Here is a 7,124-nt window from a genome sequence, read left to right on the forward strand (position 1 = left end):
CAGAGAGCAAAACCATAATAAACCAAAACTTCAGTCACACCGAACAACAACAGAGGGCAGTAAAATGGCTCAGCTTGCCAAGTCTAAGGACCCAGATATCCTAGGCCTATAAATTGTCCTCTGGCCTTCATACCTATGAAGGAGCATGCATGCACACACAGGCACACGAAATAATAATAAGTATATGTTTAAAACTAACGACAATGGAGAGATGGCTCAACTGTTAAGAGCACTGGCTGCTCTCCCAAAGGTCCTGAGTTCAATTCCCAGCAACCACATGGTGGCTCACAGCCATCTGTAATGAGATCTGGCGCCCTCTTCTGGCCTGCAGCAGAACACTGTATATATGATAAATAAATCTTAAAAAAATAACTAATGACAAGCAACACAAGATTTTACAGTAGTAACATTCACTCTGCATATTATAATGGTAGATAAGGGTCAGGATACATTATTCAAATATAATATAAAATACTAACTGTAAGGACCAATGTAAACCATAGGCTTTGGTTAGTACTGATTTGTCTGTGTCCATTCATGGATTGCACAAATGTACCTGCCTTGTCCTGGATGTTGATAGTGGGAAAGACTGTGAGTGTGTGGGGACACTGGCTATGCAGGAAAGCTGTGTTCTGTATCATGTTACTATGAAACTAAAACTCTACCCCACCCTACCCCCCAAAATCTTTGTTTGATTTTGAGTGAGATTTTATTTTTATTTGTTTGTCTTGTTTGTTTGTTTGTTTGTTTTTGTTTTTGTTTTCAAGACAGGGTTTCTCTGTGTAACAGCCCTGGCTGTCCTGAAACCCTACTCTATAGACCAGGCTGGCCTCAAACTCACAGAGATCTACCTGCCTCTTCCTCCTGAGTGCTAGGATTGCTTTGTTTGTCTTTTGATTTTTTTTTGTTTGTTTTTTCGAGACAGGGTTTCTCTGTGTAGCCTTGGCCACCCTGGACTCACTTTGTAGACCAGGCTGGCCTCGAACTCACAGCGATCCACCTGCCTCTGCCTCCCGAGTGCTGGGACTAAAGGCGTGCGCCACCACGCCCGGCTTATTTTTTTATTTGATTTTTATTTTTTCTTTTTACATAAACATTTATATTACTCCACATATATACAGTAAACTATCTATAGCAAGAAGAACCACAAAACAATCAGGAATTATATAAATGTTACATTCATAGTGTTTTGGCTATTTGTATTTGACAATCTTGAAGAAAACATCTTTCCTATCTTGGTGCCTCTAAAATTCTGAATGTAGATCAATATCTATCATATCTCATCTTTATCAACTTAAAACATCTATCTAGAACTGGGCGATGGTGGCACAGGCCTTTAATCCCAGCACTTGGGAGACAAAGGCAGGCAGATCTCTGTGAGCCAAAGCCAGCCTGGTCTACAAAGAGAGTTCCAGGACAGCCCTGTCTGGAAAACAAAAAAACAAAGTATAAACAGATCAGTCATGAAAATACAGGTCTGTAATCTCAGTATTCAGGAGGCTGACAGGAGGCTAGCAAATTCAAGGCCAGTCAAGGCTACATATTACAGGCATTTCTCAGCCAGGCCTCTGAGTATAGATGATAAAGTAGGCTGCTCAGGCGATTGAGACAGAAGGATGGAAAACTCAAGGCCTGTCTCGGTTACAGAGTTAAGTTCAAGGCTGGTGATACATGCCTTTAATCCCAGCACCTAGGTGTGGGGAGGGTAGAGATAGATCTCTCTAAATTCGAGGCCAGTCTGGTCTACATATTTAATTCTGAACTAGTTCACTCTGGGCTACATAGTGAGATCCTATCTCAAAGTGGGGAACAGGCCAGGCAGTGGTGGCGCATGCCTTTAATTCCTACCCTTGGGAGACAGAGGCAGGTGGATCGCTGTGAGTTTGAAGCCAGCCTGGTCTACAAAGTGAGTCTAGGACAGCCAGGGCTACACAGAGAAACCCTGTCTTGAAAAACCAAAAAAAAAAAAAAAAAAAAAAAAAGAAAGAAAGAAAGAAAGAAAAAAGACACTTGGGAGGAAGAGGTAAGCAAATCCCTGACTTTAAGGCTAGCTTTGTCTAGAGTGAGTACCATGACAGCCAAAGCTACATAGAGACACTGTCTCAAAAGTCACTAAAGCACATATGTATGTATGTGTATATATATGTGTGTGTGTGTATCTATCTATGTAGATAGATAGATAGATAGATAGATATCCCCAATGCTGTCTCGTCTGTCTATCTATCATCTATCTATCTATCTATCTATCTATCTATCTATCTATCAATATTCACTCATTCACATGAAGACTTGGGAAAGCCCTAAGAAAGCAAGATACCTAGGTGTGGTGGCACACACCTTTAATCCCAGCACTTGGGAGGCAGAGGCAGGTGGCTCTCCAGGTCTGAGGCCAGCCTGGTCCACATAGTGAGTTACAGGAAAGCCAGGGCTACACAAAGAAACCCTGTCTCAAAAAACCAAAACAAACACACACACACACACACACACACAGAGAGAGAGAGAGAGAGAGAGAGAGAGAGAGAGAGAGAGAGAGAGAGAGAGCCAGAAAGACGGTTCAGCAGGTAAAGGTACTTGCTGCCAAATTTGATGATCTGAGTTCAGTTTCTGGAACCCACCTGGTGGGAGGGTGAAACTGACTTCTGCATGTTGTCCTCTGACTGCCACACCCACCCCATTGCACATATACATGCACCCCAACTCCCCCCCCCATACACAAAATGTAAAAAATTCAAAAGAAAGTCATAGTGATCTACCACTTAGAGACAAACACTTCTCTTTTATTACATTTTTGGCGCTGGATATCAACCTAGGGGCCTTGCACGAGAAGCACTTGCTCTGCAATGAGCCACTCTAGGTTCTATTTTGTTGTTTGGTTTGAGCCATTTCTCACTATGTACCTCCAGTTGGCCTGCAACTTGTTATGCAGACCAGATTGGCCTCAAACATACAGAGCCTTTCCTGCCTCACAAGTGCTGAAATTAAAGGTTTTACCTCCTTGGCTAGTATATTTTCAATTATATTTATTAATGTGTGTGTGTGTTGAGGTAGGGTCTTGCGATATAGCTTAGGCTGGCCTCATAGTTTGTCTTAAGCATTTATTTTTAAAAACATTATTTTATATTATTTGAGTTGCCTGCATGTATGGATGTGTACTACTTTCATGCAATGCCTGAAGAGACCAGAAGGAGACACCAGATATTCTTGGATCTGGAGCTACACATGGTCGTGACCATAACATGGATGCTGGGATTCAAATCCAGGTCTTCTTCAAGAGCAACCAGTGTTAACTCCTGAGCTATATCTCCAACACCAATACTAATGTTTTTAAAGAAGAAACCTTTTTTTACACAGGGTTTCTCTGTGTAGGCTCGACTGTCCTAGACTCACTTTGTAGACCAGGCTGGCCTCGAACTCACAGAGTTCCGCCTGCCTCTGCCTTCCAAGTGCTGGGATGGTAGGCGTGCGCCACCATGCCTGGCCCCAATATTAATATTTTTATGTGTCTATTGTCTGTGTATGGGCATTAATGTGCCACTGTAGCTAAAGGACAACTGTGGGAGTCTGTTTTCTTCTCGTTTCTGTTGGTTCTAGGGATCGAACTCAGATTAAAAGGCTTGACGGCAGACACCTTTCTCACTGAGCTGCCTTGACAGCCATGATCTCCAACTCCTGATCCTACTGCCTTAGCCTCTCCAGTGCTGGGAGTATGGGTCTATGCAATGACACACCTAGCAATATGTGGCTAAAATTAACCTAATTAAAATGAACTAGAAACTGGATGTGCTGGTGCAGGCCAAGCTGGGAGCGTGAAGAGGATGAAGCTGGACATAGTGAGGTTGTGTCTCACCCCACCCCCACCCTCCAAAAAGAAAAGGAGCTCTAGTAAATCTATGTCTGGATGGAGAGAGAGCTAAATGACCCAGATAACACTGCCGGTAGGCTCCAGTACTCAGGAGGCTGAGGCAAGAAGGGCTAGAGGCCAGCATGTGCAACATAACACATCCTTCCTTCCTTCCCTCCCTCCTTCCTTCCTTTCTTTTCATTTCTTTTTTCTTTGTTATCGAGGCAGGGTTTCTCCGTGTAGCCTTAGCTGTCCTGTACTCCCTGTGTAGACCAGGCTGGCCTTGAACCCAGAGATCTGCCTACCTCTGCCTCCCTAAGTGCTGGGATTAAAGGTGTGTGCTACCACATCTGGCATAACCTATCCTTTTTTGTTTCTTTCTTTGACTTTCTTTCAAGATTTATTCATTTATTACGTATACAGTGTTTCTCCTGCATGTACACCTACACACCAGAAGAGGGCACCAGGTCACATTATAGATGGTTATGAGCCACCATGTGGTTGCTGGGAATTAGAACTCAGGACTTCTGGAAGAGCAGTTAGTGCTCTTAATCTTTGAGCCATCTTTCTAGCCCAACCCATCATTTCTTTTTTCCCCCCTGAGACAGTCTCTCTGTGTAGCCTTGGCTGTCCTGGACTTGCTTTGTAGACCAGACTAGCCTCAAATTCACAGAGATCCACCTGTCTCTGCCTCCCCAAGTGCTGGGATTAAAGGCCTGTGCCACCACGCCCAGCCCAACCTATCATTTCTTTAAAAACAAAAAACAAAAAACAAAAAACCTGTGGCTGGAGGATGGCTCAGTGGTGAAGAGAACTTCCTGTTCTCAAGGAGCCAGGCTTGGTTCCTGACACCCAAATTGGGCAGTGTACAAGTACCTATAACTCTATGTGGCACATTACCACACACAATAAATAAATGATTTTTCTAAAACATTTATGTGTGCATGTGTATGTAGATATGTGGCTCTCCCATTTCAACATGTAGGTCTCAGGGATTGGACTCAACGTTTCAGGATTGTGGCAAGTGCCTTTACCTGCTAAATGATCTTACTGGCCTAGACTTTTTTCTCCTTCTTTTTCTTGAGATAGGGTTTCTCTGCGTAGCTTTGATTGTCCCAGACTCGCTTTTTAGATCAGGCTGGCCTCGAACTCACAGCGATCCGCCTGCCTCTGCCTCCCAAGTGCTGGGATTACAGGCACCTATGTATACAGTGTTCTGCCCAGAAGAGAGAATCACATCACAATACAGATGGGACTTGAACTCAGGACCTTTGGAAGAGCAGGTGGCACTCTTAACCACTGAGCCATCTCTCCAGTCCCTGCAGTTGGTTTTTTTTTTTTTTTAAATTTTATGTTCGTGGCCTTTTTGGTTGCCTGTCTGTGCACTATACACATGCAGTGCCCTCAGAATCCAGAAGAGGGCCTCAGATCCCCTGGAAACTGGAATCACAATGTTAGCCACCAATGGGAGCTGGGATGGGTACCCTCATCCTCGGAAAGAGCAGCCAGTACTCTTAACTGCTGAGCTATTTCTCCAAGCCCCAGTAAGTCTTTTTGAAAAACAGAAAAAGCCAGCTGGTCATAGTGGCACACGCCTTTAATCCCAGCACTAGGAAGGCAGAGGCAGGTGGATCCCTATGAGTTTGAGGCCAGCCTGGTCTACAAAGAGAATCCAGGACAGCCAGGGCTGTTACACAGAGAAACTTTGTCTAGAAAATCCAAACCCAAAACCAACCAAACAAAAACCCAAAATACAAACAAAACAAAACAAACGAACAAACAAAAAAACAGAAAAGGCCATGACTTAGAAAGTATATCCATTTTAAAAATCATGTATACATATATAAGTGCTTTTTTTTTCTGTTGAGACAGTCATTTGTACTGGCTGCCCTGCTACTCCCTATGTAGTCTAGAGTGGCCTCCTGGGCAATCTTCCTTTCTCAGCCTCCTGAGAGTAGGGATTAAAGGATTAATCATTTGTTTGACTGGGACAGTTATACATAGAAAACAGCTTTCATAATTGGGTAGTTGGGTAGTGGGTATAGGAGATGAATAGACTTTTTTTTTTTCCAGTTTTTGAGACAGAGTCTCTCTGTATAGTCTTAGCTATGCTGGACTCACTTTGTAGACTAGGCTGGCCTCGAACTCACAGCGATCTGCCTGCCTCTGCCTCCCAAGTGCTGGGATTAAAGGCATGCCCACCACCGCCCGGCTAAATAGACTTTTCATACTGTTGAACATTGTTTGATTTTCCCCCACGAGTAGGAATTTTTTTTTCATAATAATGTGATTTTTTTCCCTGAGTTTAGGAATCACTGGGCTAAATATACCTAGTATAGTAGCTAGTAGCCGTAATGTTGATACACACACACACACACACACACACACACACACATACACACGGGCTGAGGTGGGGTATAATATGGCTAGTCTCTATTACTGTATTGAACGACGCCACAGAAGTTTCCTAACGTTGTAAGAAGTCTTATTAGACAGCACGGGTCTATATCATTGTGCCCCCATGTAAGGTAGGTAGTGCCTGTTGGGACAATCTGCCATCCAGAGTATGAATTAATTAGTGGGAATTAACTATTGGTGCCTATCAACTGAACCTTGTAATCCTTGGATAGCTGCCTGGGAGAGTTAGGCATTACGGAACAACAAAGGTTATTATTACCTGATAGGCCACCTATGGGATATAAAGCAGGTCTGATGCGAAGACCTCCAACATACTGGCTCCAACACAGCTGGGGGACCAACCTGTTGAATCTCTCCGCCATGGCAACCTTAGTGACGTTTGGCCTACTGGGTTCTCTGGTTACCATGGAAATAATGCCGGTTACAGTTCTGGGTAATCACACAGAGATTACCGTGTCAAAATCGCTTGCCCTCCTGCCCCTTTCTATAAATGACCATTTCAGTTACACTTTTCAAATATACTCTGCACTGGGGAAGGAAACTAAAACGTTACAGGGTTTCAAGGTGCAAGCTTTGAGGAAGTGTGAAAAAAGAAACATGGCGGGGTACTTTTTTTTTTTTCCAGTAGCAAACGGCTAGCTCTGCCACATAGAAAACAATGACATTGTTACTCTTAATTTTGCACAGGCGCAGTGCATAAACGCTCAGCGCACGCCCACTCGCCCATTTTCTCGCTTTTTCTCTTCAGTTTTCCTCTCATGGGCTCTCTCTTTTCCCTCCTCCCACCACTAGGTCTTTCCGTCCATCCGTAGGACCAGTTCGTCTCTCCTTCCGACCCCCTACCTCCCACGGCAAGCTCCCCCTC

Source organism: Acomys russatus, chromosome X, assembly GCF_903995435.1.
Source record: "Acomys russatus chromosome X, mAcoRus1.1, whole genome shotgun sequence".
NCBI classification, from domain to species: domain Eukaryota; kingdom Metazoa; phylum Chordata; class Mammalia; order Rodentia; family Muridae; genus Acomys; species Acomys russatus.